The sequence below is a fragment of the Chinchilla lanigera genome, unplaced genomic scaffold, assembly GCF_000276665.1.
Source record: "Chinchilla lanigera isolate Chin_1 unplaced genomic scaffold, ChiLan1.0 scaffold00030, whole genome shotgun sequence".
Classification (NCBI taxonomy): Eukaryota; Metazoa; Chordata; class Mammalia; order Rodentia; family Chinchillidae; genus Chinchilla; species Chinchilla lanigera.
Window position 1 is genome coordinate 15,487,818 of NW_004955431.1, and position 22,535 is coordinate 15,510,352.

A 22,535-nucleotide genomic window follows, 5' to 3' on the forward strand; every position below is an offset into this window, starting at 1 on the left:
AATCTGCAGAAAGAACTCTTTGTTTAATTATATTTAGGCTAGTCTTTTTCCAAACATATCTGACATGGAACTCTTCTCCTTTTCCTCCTCCTCTTGCTTCTCCTCCTCTTTTTTTTTTTTCTTTAAACAATTTAAGAACAGCCCATCAAAGGCAAATTCCTAACCCTTAAAATCTAGCTTTTTGGACTATGTTTCCAAGTGAATAACTCTTCTTAGCATAACTAGACTACAGTAGATTGCCTTTCATTTATTTTCATCCATCCTTTTCCTGTGATGACTTCCAGGGACTATCTCCAGCCGCTATGAGTATTTTATAAAGGCTTGGCCATTTTCTAACCATGTGGGTGTACATCTGTTGCACATTAAGTCAGCTCACACCTTTCAGCAAGAAAAACATGGAATGTGAAGAGGAAAGGCATGATGCAACTAGCCAGGCACAATGGGAAGCTGCTCCAAGTATTTATTTCTCTGCGTTGAGAGCACTGTGTTCCTATTCAATTGAGAAAACCATCCTTACAATTCGGGGGAACGTTGTTATTTTTAAGCAGTATGCCTTACTTTGCCTTTTTGCAGCAATGCCAGCAGGAAGCTGGGAAGTAGTATACCCTCTTGCAGTTTTGTCACGCTAACAATTGTGTGGCATTCCTTTTCTAACAGTACCCATTCCCTCGACTTCTACAATATCACCCTTCTTGTAGGGTGGCCAAAGGAACTTTTTCTTTATGGCCAAGTAATACTGTATTGTGTGTATATACACCACATTTTCTTTACTTATCCACCGATGGGCATCTAGGCTGTTTCCATAACTTAGTTATTGAGAATTGTGTTGCTATAAACATGGGTATGCATGTATCACTGTAATATGATGGTTTCAGTTCTTTCAGGAAGATGCCTATCAGGGGAGTTACTGGGTCAAGTGGAATTTTTCTTTTTTTGAGGAATCTCTATACTGACTTCTGTAGTGGTTGTGCTAGTTTGCATTCCCACCAACAACACAGAAGGGAATTCTTTTATTTTCAAGTACCGTATTCCACTAAAACCAAGTTGCCAGAGCCTATAAGATGTATCATAATTTCACTGAGGTTCAAGCATAAGAAAAATGGTTGATGATGAACAAAAAATACACTGTTACACTCTGATTCCTTTTTCTTTTTCTTTTTGAGACAAGGTCTCTGTATGCAGTTCAGACTGGGCTTGAACTCACTTTGTAGCCCAGGCTGGCCTCAAACTCACAACGATTCTCCTGCCTCAGCCTTCCGAGGGCTGGGATTACAGGTGTGTGCCACCACTCCTGGCTAGTACACTCTGATTCTTGAGGTATTAAAATGAAAGATTGTATATCTTAGTCTTAATTAAAATATATTATTATCAGACCTGGTCATATGCGTGTACTCTCAGTACTCAGGAGTCTGAGGCAGGAAAATCACAAATTCCAGATCAACATGGACTAACAAAATACATAGTGAGATTTTGTCTCAAAAAAAAATAGGAAAGGAAATTAGGAAGAAAGGAAGGAAGGAAAGAAGGAGAGAGGGAGGGAAGGAAGGAAAGAGGAAGGAGAGAGGAAAGAAGGAAGAGAGAAAGGAGGGAGGGAGGGAGGGAAGGAGGAAGGCACGAAGTCTAGCGACACTCAGAATTTCCCTTGGGAATACTTGTGGGGCACTGCCAGGGCAGAGGCTGTGTTTTAGCAGGGTTATTCTAAATATGGTTAGACCTGGGTGAACATGGGCAACTTGGTAGAAAGGGCGGGATGAAGAGGAATCTGAGGGGAGTGGGGATTCTTGGCAGTTTTGGTTGCTCTGTTTTCTGGAGGACTGGTCTGGAAAGGAAGAGACTGCGTCCTCATTGCTCTGACTGGCAGAACAGCACGAAGTCCCCATGGAGAGAATGACAGATCTGGAAGAAGGGAAAATTGTCCACCCTTGGTTTTCAGATGCTGAGATAGAGACTCTTGGCTTGACCAGAAGAGGTATCGTGCACAGGAGGGTAGTGAAGAGGTTGCTGATAGGAAGAGTGTTGAACACCTATTCTGGCTCTGTGGACTTGAATGAGATTTTTAACCTACCTGAACGTCAGTGTCTTAATGAATAAGCACAAGCACTTATGATAGTATAGGCTGAACATCTTTTATTCAAAATGCTCCAAGGGCCTAAACTTTGAGTGCCATGGGTGGAAACTCTGATTCACACACAAAATTATTTAAAATATTGCATCGCAATAACTTCAGGCTATATATTAGGTATATGGGAAACATTAATGAATTTTATGAGTTTTTATTTTATGTTACTTTATGAGATCCCATCCTCCTATTTTAAAATCCAAAAAAATCCCCCAAATTAAAAATATGTCTGGCCCTGAGCATTTTGGATCAGGGATACTCAACCTGTAACTGTCATACAGATTACATTTGGGCTGTATACAATAAAAACTTAACCATGTTGTTTAACTAAGCACCGCCTTCTTCTTCTGAAGCTTCTTAGGAAGTCCAGAGGTCGGCAGTTGGAAACATCTTGGTGACATCCACACCCCTGGTTCCTTCTTTCTCCCTGTTGTGTGATACTCATTGGAAAGCTTTTGCTCACATCTGTCTCTTCAAGGTCATAACAAGGCTACTCTCTCTTCCACTGAACTCTACATTCCAGGCTGGAAGGAAAGGGAGAGAGGGGGATGCTAGTAGAATTTGAGCTAGAACCCACTGGTCAGCATCACGTTACACAATCACTCCCACCTACAAGGGGTGAATCTGAGCAGGCATGTGTTAATGGGCACTTTGCCATTGCTACCAAAACTGGGATTCTGTATATTGTTTGGACAATTAAAGGCCTGTATCTTGGACTCTGAGTAGCAAATTTAAAGATAATAATGCGCAATGTATTAACCATTGTTACCCTCCTATTATCTTGTTTTTAATTTTTTTGTATTTAAAAAAGAAAGCTAGAAGGCCCATGCAGATACTAGGTAAACACCAACCCGCGTCACCCATAAGTGCTGACCTCGCAGGGCTGCAGGAAGAGTGAGTGTGAAAACGCAGATGAGTGAGCTCAACTCTGTGCCCGACACAGAACAGACGTGCAGCAAGCGCTCTTTCTACACCTCTGACAGCTGGTAATGCTTGTCGGCTTCCTCCTTCTTCACGATTGCAAGACATCTTGTAACTCGTGGTTATACCACAAGGTGGCATGTATCCCAGAGGGAGCCAGGATGGTGGTTGTGCATGGCCAACATGCGCTGTGTGAAGAATGGAAAGGTTATTTTGCAACAGGCGGGAGCGTAACTAGGGGAACGGAGCAGTAATCAGTATAGTATTCCATCTCAGTTGGAGCAAGTCTGTGTGCGTTAGTGTCCTTTCTGACTTCCCGTGTGGACTGCTCTCTGTCCGGCCAGTGGAGTAAGTTATTTGTTCCGCTTTCTGACAGCTCTCGTGGTTATTTTTATGTGTTTACATCTTGTGTCTTTAATGGTGCTATAAACTCCATCAGGATAAAGCTTGTCCTTCACTGCCTTTGTCTGTTGCTGTCCCCAGCCCTAGCCCTTCCAGCGGTCCTTGGGGACCAGCCAGGTAACAATGTAAAGTGGATCTGAGGCCCATGGAAGGGAGCAGCCTGGGCTGTATGTAACCCTTGCCTATGGGCACTCAGATTTAAATCAAACAATGAACAAGCAGTGAGAAATAATGGATCTAAGGAACATCCACAATGGCTACTCGCGGGACAAAAAGACAATTTACCTTGAGCCTCCTGATCAGGAAGTACACACTTGTGAGGAATTTGTGTCAGAAGGAAATCAAACACTAATCCCGTCAAACTTCTAAATGTGGCTACCAATTTACAGGCCATCAAGAAGACAAGATGCCGTGCTAGGTGTCACCACAGGAAGGCAGTTAGTGAGATCCAGACTGTGGGGAACCCTATGGGACAACATGACCCAGTTTCCTCCACAAATAAGTCGCAATGAAAATGAAAAACTTGGAAGGCAGGGCTGTGATTAAAAGAGACTTAGGGGATGTATCAGTCAGCTGTGATGTATAGGATCTTGTTTGGTTCCTGATCTGACCACACTAAAAGAAGTTTTCTTGAGACAATTTGAGAAATGTAACACTGACACTTGTTTATTTTTGTGTGACAATGGTGTTGGATATTTTTTGAAAGAGCCCTTATCTTTCAGAAGTGCATAGAGAAATATTGCAGAGATAAATGATATTAGGGGCTTGCTTCAAGATTACACAATTTATGTGGAGGTGAGGCTGGAAAATAGGGTGTAGTGCATTGGCTGAGGCGGGTAAGTATGACATGTTAATTAGAAAATCCCAGGACACATGCGCAGAACAGGTCCCAAAGCCCCGGATGTGGACTTCTTCCGAGAACTCAAGGGGGTTTTCCATACCATGGCCTAGAGCAGCGATGGTGAACCCTTTAAGAGCTTTCAATGACAACAAACAGTCCACTGCTGCACGTGTGCTGTGGGAGTGCCACCACTGGCCTAGGCCTTATTCGGCCTGAGAAGTGGGAAATATAAAAGGAAAGTTGCCGTTGAGCTTCTGATACTGTGTTCTTTCATAGTAGGCCACTTTCACACTGTACTGTATACCTCTTTTCTTCCTTTTTCTTGGCCCAAATTTGCTCTGCAGGGCATGTTTATTTTCCTACCTTCAATAAATATAAAACCTTGCTACCATCTGCACTTGTCTTGACCAATTCTCTGTTCAGGACAGAAAGAACCTAGAAACCACCTCTAGAAGGATATTCCAGCACCCCAAAACCTAGTAACAAAGGGGCACGGGTGGTTCATTCATTATGGATAACTAAGACTAACCTAGGACTGGTGGTTAGCTGGGGGGCTGAGAGGTGAACAGAGCATTATTGCCTTAATCTCCCTAACTTCTTGTTATGTGTGACATGTTCCTGGTAATGATAACAACAAAACATCAAACAAGGAAAGGCCGCCGAGTGTGGTGGCGCACACCTGTAATCCCAGCACTCCGGAGGCTGAGGCAGGAGGATCGTTGTGAGTCCGAGACCAGCCTGGGCTACAAAGTGAGCTCAAGGCCAGCCTGAACTGCATAGTAAGACCCTGTCTCAAAAAGACAAAAAGCAAAACAAAACAAAATAAAACAACAACAACAAAAAAAAACAAAACAAAACAAGGAAAGACCATGGAACCCGTCAGTGCATACCCACGGGAGACAGAGGTGAGGCCACCAGAAGGCACAGGAGACACCAGCTTTGGAAATCCCCATCAGCATAGGTCCTTCCAAGGCCATTTTGTTTTGCAGAGTTTATTTTTTCTTTTTTTATTAGTACAGTACACGTTTGCAATACATAATGATTCCATTCCTTGTGGGGAGTTGGTGTTTGTAAGCAATACATCTTACTTCTTTTATCCCCTTCCTCTCCCCTCCCCCTCCCTCCCTCCCCTTCTGTCCATCTCTTGATCCCCTTCCCATTTGAGAAAGATTTATCTTGCTATTTTCTATTACCTGTCTTTTATGTTGCTCTTGATTTCCATTTGAGGTTTCTGATATAAGAGGAACTATGTGATATTTAAGCTCATGTGTCCGATTTGTTTTACTTCACATTATAGCCTTAAGGTGCATCCATATTCCTACAAATGACTCAGGTTTATTCTTCTTTTTTTTTTTTTTGGTTTTTCTCTGGTACCGGGAACCGAACTCACGACCTTGCGCTTGCCGGGCAGGCGCTTTGCCGCTGAGCTAAATCCCCAGCCCCAGGTTTATTCTTCTTTATGGCACAGTAGTACTCAGTTGTGTGTGAATACCCCAATTTCTTAATCCACTCATCTGTTGATGGATATATGGGTCACTTCCAAGATTTACCTATTATAATTTCTGAGGCTATAAACATGGGGATGCATGCATCACTGTCATATAATGACATTAACTCTTTTAGGAAGATATCATGCAGGGGAAGAGCCAGGTCAAATGGAATTTCAAGTCTCAGTTTTTTGAGACATTGTCGCACTGCTTTCCGTAGTAGTTGCACTAGTTTACATCCCCACCAACAATGTAGAAGGGTTCCTTTTGCCCTGCAGCCTCACGAGCATTTATTAGTATCTGATTTCTTGAGGACAGCCATTCTTTCTAGGGTACAATGGAATCTCAGTGTTGTTTTAATTTATATTTCTCTGATGGCCAGAGATGTTGAGTGTCCCTTCATGGATTTATCCAAGAGCATTTTGTATTCATTTCTTTCTTTAAGAAACCTTCCCAAACTGTAAGAGTTTTAGATACAATAGCAGGCAACCAATGGACTTCTGTTTTAGGCATTCAGTAAAAGTTTGCCCACATGATGGTGACCCTGATGATGATGATGATGATGATGATGACAACGATGATGATTGTGGTCCTGGGAATGAAACCCAGAGCTGGGTGGATGTAGGAATCCATGCTAGGCAAGTGCTCTACTACTGAGCTATACTCAGCCCTGTCAACATGATTTTTCCAATCACTTGTTAATAAGCATTTTTGAAATTACCTACAATTAGATGTATGGTACAATTAGCCTCATGTATCTGTCCCTCATTAAAGTTCTCAGTATTTTTCTTTCCACTTCCTTCTCTTCTTCCTCATTCTTTTCTCCTAAATAGTTCTGTTTCTCCACTTACAGTCACAACCACAATATTATTATCATACCTGACAAAATTAACAGTAATCTTTAATGTTGTTTAAGGTCCAACCCAAGACTGAATATCCCTAATCATCTCAAAGTGATTGGTTCTTAAGCAAAAATCTGCAGTCAACATTCAAAATATGAATGACGAACCATTAGTGAATTATCCCCCTTTTTGCAGTAAATTCTTATTCCAGACCTGCCCACCTCCTCTACTGCAGGCGCTCCAGGGAGCCCTGCCCCTGAATTAACTTCAGTTTTGCACAGGTTTTATTACATTCCTACATCCTTGATATCTGTGCCATCCAGGACAGTAGCCACCAGCCACATGTGGCTGTTGAGGATGTGGAACATGGCTAATGCCTTTGGATGAAGTGAAAATATGCAATCCCATATGAAAATATTGACTAAGGCTGACCTTTTCGTGAAGGTTAATTGTGCTTATAACTGTAAAATAGTTGTATTTAGCAGTGGCTGCTAAAGGTGAATAAATAAGATATAAGCATGTTAGAGCAAAGAAGAGCTTTTTTGAAATACAAATGAAACAACTTGTGCATTTATTTGCTGTTCCTTTTTCATACAGATAATAGCTATCATTTTGTGTTTACCTGTGACCTTTACTTCTAGCCTTACCATTTTGTAATAATTTAATGTTTCATGCCTACTTTGCATAATATGTAGACTGTACCGTATAGAAAAGAAGGCACACTCTATCTAGTATACTAAAAAGGTTGCATTTTAGTAGTTTGCTAGGCATAACAAGGTTAAGAACCAACCAAGGGTATGTACCTTACATTAGTCAGCTTCCGCTGTCATAGTGAAATACTACCAACTGAGCAGTTTAGAAAACCAGACATTGATTTTCTCACAGTTTCAAAGGCTGGAGAATATCCAGGTGCCAAGAAATTTTGTTTTTCTGGTGAGGCCTCTCTTCCTGGCTTACAGACTGTGCCTTCTTGCTGTGTCCTCTTACATGACCTCCCCTGTGTGTGTGTGTGTGTGTGTGTGTGTGTGTGTGTACATGAAATAAGAAAAAGAGAAAGCTCTCTGGTTTCTCTTCTTCTTCTCCGAAGGACACCAGTCCTGTAGTACTAGGGCCTGGCTTAGTTACTTTCACATTGCTGGGGCAAAACATCCAACACCCACAAGGTAAAAAAGGAAAGGTTTATTTTGGCTCAGTGTGTAGAGGTTTCAGTCCACAGCTGGCTGGTTGCAAGGCAGGATGGCATGGCAGAGGAGAAAGAGTTCGTGGCATAAGCAGGACACAGCAGCCATCAAGGGAGGACGAGGGATATATACCCTTAGACTGTGCCCACACTGACCCACCTCTTCCCACCAGGTTTCACCTCCCTATAAGCTCTCTAGCAGACCGACATGGTATCACACACCCATGATCTGGCCACCTCCTAAAAGCCCCACCGATGACCACATGAGGCTTTGGGGAAACATCTAGATATAAGCGATAACAGGGCTTATATCTCATCCTTATAATCTTGTTTAACCTTCATTCCTTCCTTAAAGTTCCTATCTTCAAATACAGGAATATTGAGGGTACGAACATATGAATTCTGGGGTACGTGTGAGTGACACACAATGTGGTGCGTAATATGTGTGGTAACTCCCCTTCCCCCAAAAGGCAATGAGGAGAGAGGGGAACTGCACATCAGGTTTGAAAGAAACAGGTCTTTAAGGGTGTGACTGAGCACACTGCATCTGTGGCACATACAAAGTAAACTACACTGTACATTGGGAATTATCTAGGAGTGAATTGACCTATGAACTAACACTTACGGACTTGTCTTTGGAGGAGAGGGGTGATATAAAGGATCATTATCAGTTTCTTCCTGAGTGCATGTGTGTGCTTTAAGGTGAGAGAATAAATGAGTGTGAAACATCAGATGACAGATACTAGATTTAAAAGGGATCTCAGGAAATCATTTACTTCAGTGGCTGTGATAGTTACCTGATTGTGTCAACTTGAGTAAGAAACGCCCAACTCAACTGGAGCAGTATAGTCCTGAGTGTGGCTGAGGGGATTTACTGAAGACAGAAGACCCACCCTAGGACTGTTGTCATGTGAATGTTATACAGAAGAAATGAAGAAGGAAGGCTTCTGTTTCTTCGAAGGAGCTCTCTTTACCTTGACCTTGTACATCTCCCAGCACAGACCCTTCAGTCTTCTGTTGCAAACCCTTCAGCCTTCCATCAGAGACCCTTTGGCTTCCTGATACTTGCATGGAATGCTACAGTGCGCTCCAAGCCTTCCACTGGATGCTTTGGATCTTCAGTGCACAGACAGACTATTTTCACTCTTCTACATCTGACTCTGTGAACGGCCATTGTAAGCCAGTCTTGTAAATTCTTATATATTTGGATATCTTGCAATAAATCTGTTTCTCTAGTAAGCACTGACTGATACAATGGTCAAATTGATTTAAGTACACTTGAAGAAAAGAATCAGCTTCAAATTCTCTTAGAAAAAAGAATTGCATCCTTGAGACCGGTGAGACACTGGTGTTGCAGAGAAAGCAGGGAAGGAAGGTCATAGTTTTAGGCGGGGACAGCACTCACAAGAAGATGGTGGTTGGGAAGTACTCATATGATTTAAGTCATTTACAAAAGGTGAAGAAGTGAAGAAGTGACTAAAACAAAAGGGGTAGTGACGATTGGGTTGAGGGGTTGGGTTAAAGAAATTTCCTAATTATTTGGATCGGGCTAGGGCTAATGCTCAGCGGCACAGCGCCTGCCTGGCAAGTGCAAGGCCCTGAGTTTGATTCCCAGTTCCAAAAAAAAAAAAAAAGTGAGTCACCTAATTCTTTGGATGTGGATAATCATTCAAATGGGATTTAGACCTGCAGTGCAAACAGGGGACAAGAAGAAGTTGGACAGTCCCAGCAAGTTAGAATGCAGGCACCCTGCCAGTGACTGTCTCCCGTCTGGCTGGAGATTTGTTCACCTGCTCTCCAGCTATTTGCAATGTGGACAGACACTTGTCCTCTGCCTTTCAGAAACCACAGAGGAAAGCCCCTCAGGGTTTCCCTGGGGCAGTTTAGAGCCAACCTCTGAGTGCTCGCTTTGGCAGCACATATACTAGAATTAGCCTCTGAAAGTCTAAAGCAGGAGAACCTTGGCCCTCAGCAGCACAGTTAACTTCAGCAGGGAGACTGGGTTGCATTGGCTGCTTTGTGCTCCAAGGTTCAAGAGATAGGTTTTATTAGATTAGTTCCTAGAACAAAGGGAGAGTTGGTTCCCAATTAGTGTCAGCAAAATAACTTTCTAAAAAGTGTAGGAAAATACTTGTCCCTGATTGCCTACGTCTGGAAATTAGCAACATATTGAAAAACATTTAATTGCTTGAACCTCTGTTTTTAAGAAATCCCTTGACTTTAGATTGAATTCCTCTTGGTGAACAAATTAGTCTTGGAAGAATTTTTGCTATTTTTCAAGAAATCACATATAATTTCCAAGACATTTGAAGGGACTGAGGTTTTATCCCACTTGCAAGCTCACAAATTACCTCATTACAGTTTCCTGGGTACGGTAAAAGACAGGACTGCTGGTCAGAGAAGGCAGTTTATTGCTCACCGTTACAACAGTAGACTGACTCTCAGCCAGTCTTTTGAAATTTATGCTGTTTTCCTACGTATCAAAAGGATGATTGAAGAAGGTCAAATTATACCCACACATGCAGTGGGTTGCCCTTCAGGAGAAAAATCCTGAATTTAGAGGACCTGAATCTTTTCTAAAGGGCAGTAAGCAGGCATGCCCTTTGCTTTAGGAGTAGATGTTGTCTCCACCTTCCTAGGAGGTAGGTAAGTCTGCACTAGAGGCAGATGTGATTATTTTTTAAGGTTGCTTGTTATTAAACATCTTTCAAAAGATAGTCCAGAACAAATGCCACGCAGTGCCTCTGCTCAAGATGCACAGGCGTGCAAGGCATCCACAAAGTATCGTGTCCCACAGTGCTACACCACTGGAGATAAAATTCTTAACCAATGGAATTAGAGTAAATGCAGTTGTACAGCATCTTATATTCGTTTTTACTCCAAACCCTCTTTTAAAAAAGCAGAATTCTTAAAGGATTTTTTAAATATCTTATTACTATTGATGCTCCCAGGCCAAAACAGCCTTCCTCAAAATTTCTGGCATCTCCTGTATGATACTGTGTCTGCTTTGATCATTTTTATCTTTGGTAACTCAGAGTCCCTCTGGCCCGAATGTCCCTTTTTTCATGTCTCTGTTGGAATGACTGCCTTGCAGCAACTTTTCTGCACTAACTGTATTCAGCAATGTTTACAGTCTCTACCCTTTCATGTTTTCTGCTCTTCCTGGACTTCACTTCATGTGCTTTGCCCTATAATCTTTGTAAAATTTCTCAAAACCCCGACAATTCTACTTCACACGGTCTTCTCTCACTGCATAAATCAGAGAAGAATCTTGGTGCTACCTGATCCAACCTGCTTCGTTTTTGGGTGTGTGGGACTCTGTGATCAGATAAAAATTGGAAATCTGAAGTTCAAAGGATTAAGTAGGGCCAGGCATGGTGGTGCAAGGTTGAAATACCAGCACCTGGGAGGCTGAGGCAGGAGGATTGTTGCGAGTTTGAGACCAGCGTGTGCTACAAAGGGAGTTCAAGGCCAGCCTAAACTGCATAGCAAGGCCATGTCTCAAAAGAGACCAAAAAAAAAGTTAAGTAGGTGCAACTACTTTGGAGAACTGTTTGGCACTTCTTATAAAATTAAACCTCTATATATGTGTCCAGGCAATTCCATTTCTAGGTATTTACCCAATAAAAACATATCCGCACAAAGACTAATATAGAAATGTTCATACCAGCCTTATCCACAAATAGTCAAAACCTGGAAATAATTCACATGTCTATGAACAGGAGAATGAATAAACAAATTGTGGCATAACAGTCACACATCACATAATGTTTTGGTCAAAGATGCCCCATATTTACCATGGTGGTCCCATAACAGTATATTTTCTAGTGATGTAGCTTCCTTAGTTTGTGTGAGTGAAACCCTCTATGGTGTTCAAACAATGACAGAATTGCTTAAAAATGTTTTCATCCCAACATAAACCTTGTCATTGTCACATGACTGTGTATATTTGTTAATGCGCACATCAGCAATAAAAAAGCTGAATTATTGATATAAATAAAAGAACTGATAAAACTGAAAAATCTGAGTGAAAAAGCCTGCCCCTCTCAGAACTCATTGCTCTGAACACATAAGATCTGTGTCTATGTTAATTATATCTCAATCTATTTTTTTAAAAACTTGCTTCTTTTTAATAGGAATTTTCAGAGGATGAAATAAACAAATATGTATTGTGCATCTTAAAGAAACAAATAGAACATAGAGTGTTAAACTACCTGAAGAAGAGACTTTATTTGAAAGAGCATCCCATGGGACAGGATGCTTCACCTCCAGCAGGGCCAGGGATTGAACCCAGGGCCTTCCATAGAGTAGGCAAGCACTCTACCACTGAGCTAATCTCCTAGTCTGACAGAAAGCCCTTCAGAGATGTAGTGCTTTGGCTCACAATGGACCTCTGTGATTTGTAGCCTTACCTTTTGTTGCCAGTTTTCTTCCTTTGCTAATCACGGAGATGGACTGCCTGTGCCAACCCACGGGCAGGGTGCTAGGTCCATCCCCTGCTGTGGCCCAATTCTTCTGCTTTATTAATCCAGACCAGTCCTTGTGTTGCCACCCTCCTTTCCCCTATGCCATGAGCCCAACCACCCTGCACCTCCCACCAGCAGCAAGAGACACATTTGGGCAAAGGAGCCTGGCTACCTGCTGCATTTGCAGACCTTGGCTTAATCAGCCATACAGTTCACTTGTTCATTCACAAGTGCACGCTTGTCCTCCCTCACCACCTTCATTTATGTGAGCACCTCTGTCTGACACCATGCAATTCTGTGGAGACACAAAATTGAAAAAGGCACAATTCCTGCCTTAAGCAAAGAGAGTCACAGTAACACAACCCTTAAACAATGCAGAACCATGGTATTACAGTGGTGTTAATGTTCTTGTGATCCCTCCTCTGGCAAACATGCAATTTCCTTTTTCTTCTATAGATATGCCACGGGCAAAAATACTGACAACCATTCAACACAAAAGGAGCAGTATTAGTGTATTAGTCAGCTAAGGACCACTGTGACAAAAAACCCGAGGTAAGTAACTTACAAAGGAAGAAAGGTTATTTTGGCTCTTAATTTCAGAGCCTTCAGGTCAGGGTCACTGGCCACACTACTCTTGGGCCTGTGGCGGTGCAGCACATCATGGTGATAGTGTGTGGTAGAAGAGGCTGTCCACCTTGTGGTAGCTGGGAAGCAAGAAAGAGGAGAGGGGCAGGGTCCTCATATCCCCTCTAAGGACAGGCCCTCAATGACCTAAGTTCTTTGCCCATATGACTTAATGTCTTTCACTAGATTTTACCTTAAAGGCAAAGTGCAGCTGTGCCATAGGATGAGGACCAAGATTTGACATACAGATTTTTAGGGGAAAATTTATAGACAAACCACAGCCATTACTTTAACCAAAAGTGTCTTTGCAACGAGAACATCCTATCTGAAACAAGATGGTGGGTGGTGCAGTAAATACAGGCTCCCGGGACCACTGGGGTTTTGCTGCACATTTGTGGGTGTAGCAGCTTGGGAAGGAAACCTAGAAGCTGGTGCTCCAATGATGAGGTGTTGTGATCCTGATCTGAATAGTCCATTTTTTTTTTTTTTCTTACCTTTGTTTGGATAGAGAAGTGATGGGAGGAGAGCTCTAGCTTTTGTGGAAATAAGGCTGTCTCACAAATGCCTTCTGACTTCTCCTTTATTGTTCAGCTCAAATATGTGTTATTTTCTTTATCTGAATTGGGCATCAGGGCACGTGGGCAGGGTAAATTCAGCCTACGGTTGTCCTTAAGGGCGGCAGAAATAGACTGGCCTTGAGCTCACTGCTGACCTTCATAAGCTGGTGTGGGAAGGAGGTGGTGAAAGTCCAAGTAGTAGTCAAGAGCTAGAGGGTTTGGGAGGAGAAGCATCTCTGTTGCTGACTTAAACAGTTTAACACACAACAAGATTGCCTGTGTGTGTATGTAGGGTTCCACACGTACACAGAGACTCGGGGTGCACACGGGCTCCATCGTTCCCAAATCCCCTCATGCCAGCCCATTTGAACACACCCCACCCCACCTCAACCCCTAGGAATCACTGATTGTTCTGCGTTGGCATAGCTTTATATTTATGAGAGTGCCATACAAACAAGCTCTATACAGTACATGCCCTTCTGTGACTGGCTTTTCCATGGGGCAATGCTGCCTGCATCTTTCTTTCACAACTTTTCTAGAGCAATTCTCCTACTTTTCATTCATGTCAGTTTCCTTCGCCTTCACTCTTGAAGGACATTTTCTCAGAATATAGAATTCTGGGATGAGCTTTTCCTTTTTTTCCTTTCAACATGTAACACTGCTATTGGTCTATTGTCTAACCTCTAATTGTTTCAGATAAGAATCCTATAGTCCTTCAGTTGTTATTCCCATATAAATAGTGCATTTTTTTTTTCCTGATTACTTTTTTCTTTTTTTTGAGACAGGTTCTCACTCTGTAATTCAGGCTGGTCTTTAACTCACTATGTAGCCCAGGCTGGCCTTGAACTCATTGTGATGCTCCTGCCTCGAGAGATGGAATTACAGGTGTGCATCACCATGCTTGGCTTTCTGATTACTTTCATGACTTTTGTGTTTATGCTTTTCTTTCTTTCTTTCTTTCTTTCTTTCTTTCTTTCTTTCTTTCTTTCTTTCTTTCTTTCTTCCTTCCTTCCTTCCTTTCTTCCTTCCTTCCTTCCTTCTTTGCTTCCTTCCTTCCTTCCTTCCTTCCTTCCTTCCTTCTTTCCTTCCTTCCTTCCTTCTTTCTTTTTTGAGCAATTTGAATAAGATCTGCATAGGATTTCTTTAGATTTGTCCTGTTTGGTGTTTTCTGAGTTTTTTTTTTTCCTGTACTTGGGCTTGAACCCAAGGTCTTCATCCTGAGCTACACCTGTAGCCCTTTTAAAAATATATATATATTTTTAAATTTAGAGACAGAGTTTTGCTAAGTCACTACATTGCCCAGGTTGCATTCAGACTTTGATTCTCCTGCCTCAGCTTCTCAGAGTGCTGAGATTATAGGTGTGTGCCATCAGGCCCAACTGAGTTTTTAATTTGTATTATTGCATGTTTCAGTCCTAAAATAGACATTTGACTCTTCTTTTATATCTCATTTATTTATTGATTTAGCTAGGGCTCTGTAGAATGTTTCCTTTTCCTTCTTGGAGCATGTTTTATGCAAGTTGCTTTAAAGTCCGTGTCAGACAACTGTTGCACATGAATCATCTTGTGCTAATATCCATTGCCTGTCTTTCACTTGTTAATTGAATTGCGGTTCCTTCTCCAATCTTCCTGCTCCTGTTGACTCTTTGAAGAGTCCTCACATAAATGCTCCATGCATTCTGTCCAGGTGTTACAGCTATATTCAATGGGAGAAGTAGAAATCTGTACCTTGACTTTGCTGAGCCATTTTTCCAACATCCCTTTGGCCTGAGAACTGAGGACATTTTCCTGGCACAAAGGTAGCATGGATACATGATCCTATGGGCTATGACGGCAACTGTCAAATCTGTGACTTTGTATATTTAACCTCTGCCTGTGTAGCAGTTGTGGTTCTGTGGGCAGCAACTTGCCTGCAGATGCCTTTTTAATGGTGTATTGACACAGACAGTATTCTAGATAAGGAGCAGTCAGCCTTTATGACAGTCAGCTTACTGAACAAACACCTGAGGTAATCAACTTATAAAGAAGAAAGGTTTATTTTGGCTTACAGTTTTGAAGGTTCCAGTCCATGACTTGTTTGTTTTGGGGCCTCTGATGAGGCAACACATCATGGTGGAGCAAGTGGTAGAGGAAAATCACTTCCCTCATGGTTGGGAAGTAGGGGTGGGGAGAGAGAGACAGATACACACACACACACACACACACACACACACACACACACACACACTGGGGTGTCACAGTCTCCTCCACAAATGCACTCAGTGACCTAAAGATGCCCCAACTCTTCTGCCAGCCCCTTCTTATGGAGCAACGGCTCATTAGGACAGAAAGATTACGTCCAAATAAAGGAATGGGTGGGGTTTTGGTGGGAAGCAATGAGTTCTTATATGTTGTGAGTGTTCCGAGTTAGGCTGCAGCAGTCTGTGGGGGAAAAGCTGAGGTGCAGAAAATCCTTGATTGATAAAGGTAGCTGTTCTTGCCGATGTCATCCAAAGGATAAACAGCTTGCCAGGCATAAAATCTCTTTAGTCCTGCCAGGTGAATGAAGAAATGTAGAGGTTTGTGGTCCCGCTCTGACCGAGGCTATTATCTCAGGACTGCACCAGCGGTGTGTTAGGGGTCTCTCTGAAGATTTCAATTCGCCTGTTAGTAGGTTCGCTTCCTTCCTTCTACTGCCAAAACCATTCAGCTTCCTTTATTGTTTTTGGATTCATTTTCAGAGGACTGAGCTATCGTAACTCTCTCTCCAAAAAGAGTCATCCTTTGGCTATCGCCCCCAGGGCTCAGTCTTAAAGGAGATTTCAGTTTGTGCGGTGGTGTGTTGGCGTCCTGGGTGTACAGTTGAATAATGGAGTTGAAAACCTACTGAGAATCGAAAAAGTCAGAGAACCTCTGAAAAAGACATCAGTATTGTGATACTGCCCTTGCTACATATTTGGTAATATAAGAAACATGAATTCTTCAAGAACTGTTTACTGGCTTCGAGTGTGTGACTGGTGTCGGGAGCTGTAGGTGACGCGAGAATACACTCTGCTCCCTCAGAGCCTGCACCCTGCTTGTGAAGAGCAGGCACACCAGGTGGTGATGTCTAAGTGTCCCCTCAGTCACCAGGTCAGAGCACTTCACTTGTCGGCTTCCTTGCTTTCCACGTTCAGCTGGCTGCCAAGTCCCCGTGATCCAGCATGGTTCTCAAATTTACTTTGCTTCTCTCATCCCGCCACGCTTGTTTCCATGAGGCTATTATTTTTAAAATTGGCTTGACTCCATTAATCTCCTCCTGGCCAATCTCCAGTCAAAGTAACATGAATGATCATGTCTTTCCCCTCCTTGAAATTCCTTCATTATGTTAAGAATGGGCTTGAACTCTTCAGTGTGTGTGTGTGTGCGTGTGTGTGTGTGTGCGCACGCTCTCGTGACTGAGTATTGGACCCAGGGGCACTTAACCACGGAACTACATCTCCATCCCTTTTTATTTCTAGACTAGGTTTTGCTAAATTGCCCAGGCAGAACTTGAACTGCAGTCCTCCTGTCTCAGCCTCCCAGAGACCTGACATTACACGTGTGCACCACTACCCTGGCTGAACTTGAACTCATTAGCACCTTATTTTGGTCCCACTTCCTCTTTCATTGCTCTCTTCCACTGAATCTATGATGTTAGTTGCTCTCTGAAAAGGCCATATATTTTGGTCTTGCTATTTTTTGTTTATAATTCTCTCCCTTTTTTTTTCTGCCAAGAAAACTATGACCTTCAATACTAAGGTCAAATGCTACCTCTTCACGTAGCCAGTTAGTAGTTTTGGTTCCCATTTCTACACTGCAGAATTTTGTTCAGGTCCATTCACTTATTCAATCTGTACATTGAAATGATATTTTATTACTGGCAGTAGATCAGTGGTGGAGAATGCAAAGGTAAGAATTATTCTTGTCTTCAAGGGAGTTAGCCCAGTGAAGAAATACACTTGAACACAAACATATGCAAGGGGGGGAGATAATGGCTATAGCAGATGTGTATGCAAAGCTCTTTCTCTTTCTATCTCTCTCTGTGTGTGTGTGTGTGTGTGTGTGTGTGCGCGCGCGCGCGCGCGCGTGCTATCCAGGAGGAGAAGAAGCCCCTAAATCTGCCTCTCCTAAGAGAGCATGCAGCAGACAGAGCATTTGAGCTCAGCTTCATGGCTGGGTAAGTTCTCCTGATTGACAAGAGGAGGCAGAAAGTTTCAGATGGATGGAAGGACGCACAGAAAGGTCCTGAACAAGGTGCCCTTGGGGAAGGAATGCTCACGCTGAGAGAACGCATGTTGGGAGGGTTTTGGTTGCCAGTGACTACCAATAAGAGAGAGCAGAGGAAAGTCATAGATACCAAAGCAGAGGCTTCTTGGCTCTTTCTGGAGACACCATGTGCTTCGGTGGGAGACTGGAGGACATGATCTGATTACAGAAACAAAGTGTTTCAGGAAGATGCCTGCATTTTTAATTTAAAGGGTACTTTTATCCCCTCCAAATGACAGTGGCTTTACTAAAAGAGTGAGACACCAGTTTCTAAATGCTTGACTAATACATAAGTTGTATTACTGCCTTTCTTTTCTTTCTTTCCTTCCTGGGAGTTGCTCTAAAATAGTATTTAAGGTATACTATTAAATGTCAAATCTGACTAGTTATAAAATTTAAAAATAGTGTAGTATTCTATATTCACTATTACTTTTGTTGTTGTTGTCTTTTTGAGACAGGGCTTCACTCTGCTGTTCAGGCTGGCCTTGAATTCAGTTTGTGGCCCAGGCTGGTCTCGAACTTGCAGTGATCCTCCCTTACTTGAACTTAAAGCTCCTAACTGCTGAGATTACAGGTGTGCACCACCATGCCTAGCAATATGTTAAGTATTACTTAATTAACTAAACTTATTTTTGTTTTTAATTATGAAGTTCTTTGTTATTGTTTTGTTGCTGTTGCACTATGCAGACCATGGTGTGTACGCCCACTAGTCCAAAAACATACACATCTTTTCAATTCCTGGTATAAAGCACTGCTGCCGGATTCCTGGGACCCATCCCCAGTGATATAGAGGAGATAGGTTGACCTCTAGAATTTCTGACACAGGCTCCAAAATGACACTGATGCTGCCAATCCAGAGGCCATTCTTGGAGTGCATTCTCTCCACACTATCACTGAAATTAAATTCAACAGATGCACTAATCCGTATGTTACTTTCTGAGTTGAAAGGCGTTTTAAGAAATTATCTAGACCAGGGATGGTGAACCTTTTAGAGCCTTCAGTAATACAAACAGCCACTGTGTCATGCGTGCCCGAGGTTCGCCACCACTGATCTAGACTAATCATCACTAGTCAAGGCTACTCAGTAGTTTTGAGTTCCAATATTCAACTCAGTTGTTAATCTTGCACAAGCAATGAGTCCATGAAATAAAAGGAAATGTTATCAGGCATGTAACAAGTGACACACCACCTTCCAAACTAACAGTTAACGCCTTGGGACGAAGTTAACTGGTCCACTAAGCTTGTTGACTTGCACTTGTAGCTGCAGTTATCACCTCTCCATAGCTTCAGCCATCAACCACATTTTTTTCAAACAACTTTATTGTCCCGGCCCGCGGATACAGTCAATGAGGACCCTAGAAGGGGAGTGGGGATTATAAAGGGACGAGAGACACGAAGAATGGAGACAAGACAGGATTCTGATCAAGTCTCGTTTATTGGCGGGGAGTACTGCGTATATATAGGGCGCGGGAAATACGGAAGTTCTTAAGGCCGGAGTAACCAAGTAACCTGACAAAGGCGGAAGTAACTAGGTAGCGGTGGGCAGTCCTAGTTCTAGAGGCGGGAGTAACTAGGCAACGATAGGTAGTCCTGACTTAAAGGGAAAGGCGCATCTAACAGAAACTTAACTCAGACAACAGAAACTTAATGCTTAAGACGGCTACTAATATACAATGGAGGTCAGTCACGGTCTCCTACACTTTATTAAAGAATAAATTAGGAAAACTGCATCCATTTGAAGTGTTTACAGTACTGTCCCCTTACATTTGGGGGATATGTTACTGGCCATTTGTATAACTGTTGACAAGTATCTTTCAATTCAGCGGCCCATTTTTTGATTGGGTCTTTTACTTTGGGAGGTCTAATTTTTTTGAGTGTCTTTATATATTGTAGATAGTTCTTGGTCAGAGGGCAGGCTGACAAAATATTTTTCCCATTCTGTAGGTTGTCTCTTCGCTCTCTTGGTTGTCTCCTTTGCTGTGTAGAAACTTTTTAATTTGATATAATCCTATTTGTTGATTCTTGGCATTAGTTCTTGTGCACCCGGCTGCTGTTCAGAAAGTCCTTGGCTACATCTATACATTCAAGAGTTTTACCAACTTTATCTTCCAGCAGGCAGATTGAGTGTTTTAGTAACTATTAAATTTAGTGATTATTTAATATTTATAATAGTTAATAATTATTAACATATTGATGTTAATATTGATTAATATTTATGGATGATTGATGTGATTAACATGTTTAATATATAATTATTCATTTATGAATAAAACTGCCATACATGTGTATGGAAAAAACATACTTAATAGTATATATATTAACACAATCCTATATGTAGTTTCAGGCATCTACTGGGGGTCTTGGAATATAAACCCCAAATATAAGGGGACAGTCTTTGATCCTTTTTTAATATAGTATATTGCGAGAGATATAGGTCTAGACTCAGTCTTCTGCACATGCATAGACAATTTTCCCAGCACCATTCATTAAAGAGGCTATCGTTACTTCAGCACAAGTTTTTGACCCCCTCTGTCAGTGATTAGGTAGCTGAATGTGCCTGGAGCTGTTTCTGCACCTTCTGTGCTGTTCCACTGATCTACATGTCTGTTTTGTTGCTAATATTATATTGCTTTTTTTTTTTTTTAAATCACTGCAGATTTGTAATTTAAGTCCATGATTGGGATGACCCAAGCTTTGCCCTTGTTGCCCAGAATTGCCATTGCTATTCTATGTGTCTTCTGGTTCTATGTGAATTTTAGGATTGTCTTTTCTAGTTCTGTGAGGAATGCTATTGGTACTTTTATTGGGATTGTGCTAAGTTTGTATACTACATTTGGAAGTATGGCCATTTTGACAATACTGGGCCTACCAATCCAGGGATAGGAGATGTCTTTCCACTTTCTGATGCCCTCTTGTCTTTTTTTTTTTTTTTTTTTTTGGTTTTTTTCTGGTACCGGGAACCAAACTCACAACCTTGTGCTTGCCAGGCAGGCACTTTGCCGCTGAGCTAAATCCCCAGCCCTCTGATGCCCTCTTTAATCGCCTTTTCCATAGTACTGTAGTTTTTGTAGGAGAGGGCTTTCACTTCCTTGGTAGGATTAATTCCTAATTATTTAATTTTTCTTGATACTCTTATGAAAGGTATTGTTTCCCTAACCTCTTTCTTGGTGAATTTATTATTGGTTTATATGCATGCTATGGATTTTTGTGTGTTGGCTTTTATCTTTCTATGCTACTGAATTTGGTTATTAATTCTCAGAGTCTTTTGGTGGACTTTCTTTTTGTATGTAGAGGATCATCTCATCTGCAAGTAATGATGACTTGGCTTTTTTTCCTATACATGTTCCTTTATTTCTTGCCTGATTTCTCTGGCTAATGTTTTGAGGACTATATTGAACAGGAGTGGTGAAAATGGACATCTATGCTTGTTCTTGATTTTAGAGGAAAAACTTATAGCTTCTTTCCAATTGATATGATGTTGGTTATTGGTTTGTCATAGATGATTTTTATCAGATGAAGATAACATTATAGAATACCTACTTTCTTCAGGGTTTTATCATGAATGGATTTTGGATTTTGTCATAGGCTTTTTCTGCATTGAGATGATCATATGATTTTTGTCCTCCTTCTGTTTCTTCCTTCTTTCCTTCCTCCCTCCCCCTTTCTCTTCTCTCTCTCTCTCTCTCTCTCTCTCTCTCTCTCTCTCTCTCTCTCTCCTTCTTTCTCTTTTGAGACAGGGTCTTGCTATATAGGGCAGGCTGGCCTTGAACTTATGGCAGTCCTCCTGCCTCAGCCTCCCAAGTGCTGGGATTACAGGTATGTACCATCATGCCTGGCCTGCTTATTCCTTTTCATAAGATGTATTACATTTACTGATCTGCACATGTTAAATCAACTCTCCATTCCTGGGGCGAATTTGGTCATGATATATGATTTTTTTTGATGATTTGTTACATCCTTTTTGCCAGTATCTCTTTGAGGATTTTGCATTGACATTTATTAAAAAGATTGGCCTGTAATTCTCTTCTTTAGTTGGGTCCTTTCAGGCTTTGGAATCAGGGTAATGCTAGCTTCCAGGGAAGAATTTGGAATTACTCCTTCCCTACCAATTTCAGTAAGAGTTTGAGGAGTACAGGGATTAATTTTTACCCAAAATTCATGTAGAATTCAGTGGTGATTCTACTGGGACCTGGAGTTTTCTCATTTGGTAGCTTTTTTTAATTATTATTACTTTTATAATCTCATTGCCTGATATTAGGTTATTCAGGAATTTTACAAGTTCTTGTGTCAGTTTTGGTAATTCACATGTATCTATAAATATATCCATTTTTTCTGGATTCTGCAATTTCTTGGAGTAGTTTTTCAAAATATAAAATATTTTAGATTTCAACTGTATCCATTGTGTTTTCACCTCTTTTATTCGATTGCACTGATTTGGCCTTTTCTTTCCTTTTTTTAGATTTGTTAGGCATTTGTCTATTTTGTTTATTCTTTCAAAGAACCAGCTCTTTGATTCATTGAACCTTTGTATTTTTGAGTCTTTGAATTGAATCTTGGTATTCAAAGATTGTTTTGAATCTTTGTATTTTTCTCAATTTAATTAATTTATTCCCCCATCTTTATTACTTCCTTCTTCCTACCAACTTTGGATTTGAATTGTTCTTGTTTCTCTAGGGCTTTGAGGTGTATCATTAGGTTATTTCTTTGGGCTTGCTCTGTCTTTCTGATGTCAGCATTCACAGCTATAAATTTCCCTCGTAGGACTACTTTCATTGTGTCCCTCAGGTTGTAGTATGTTGTACTGGCAATATCATTTGATTCTAGGAACTG

At 41.5% G+C, this 22,535-nt stretch overlaps 1 long non-coding RNA gene across 1 annotated transcript in view; it reads left to right on the forward strand.

Annotated features, from left to right (window-relative positions):
• Positions 1–3,304: 3,304 nt before the first annotated feature.
• The window catches only part of LOC106148879, a 38,724-nt gene continuing 19,493 nt past the window's right edge, over positions 3,305–22,535 (forward strand). Inside the window, exons 1-2 of the long non-coding RNA XR_001234622.1 lie at positions 3,305–3,388; positions 12,715–12,810. This is a non-coding gene — a long non-coding RNA (uncharacterized LOC106148879). The remainder of the gene's footprint in view (positions 3,389–12,714; positions 12,811–22,535) is intronic.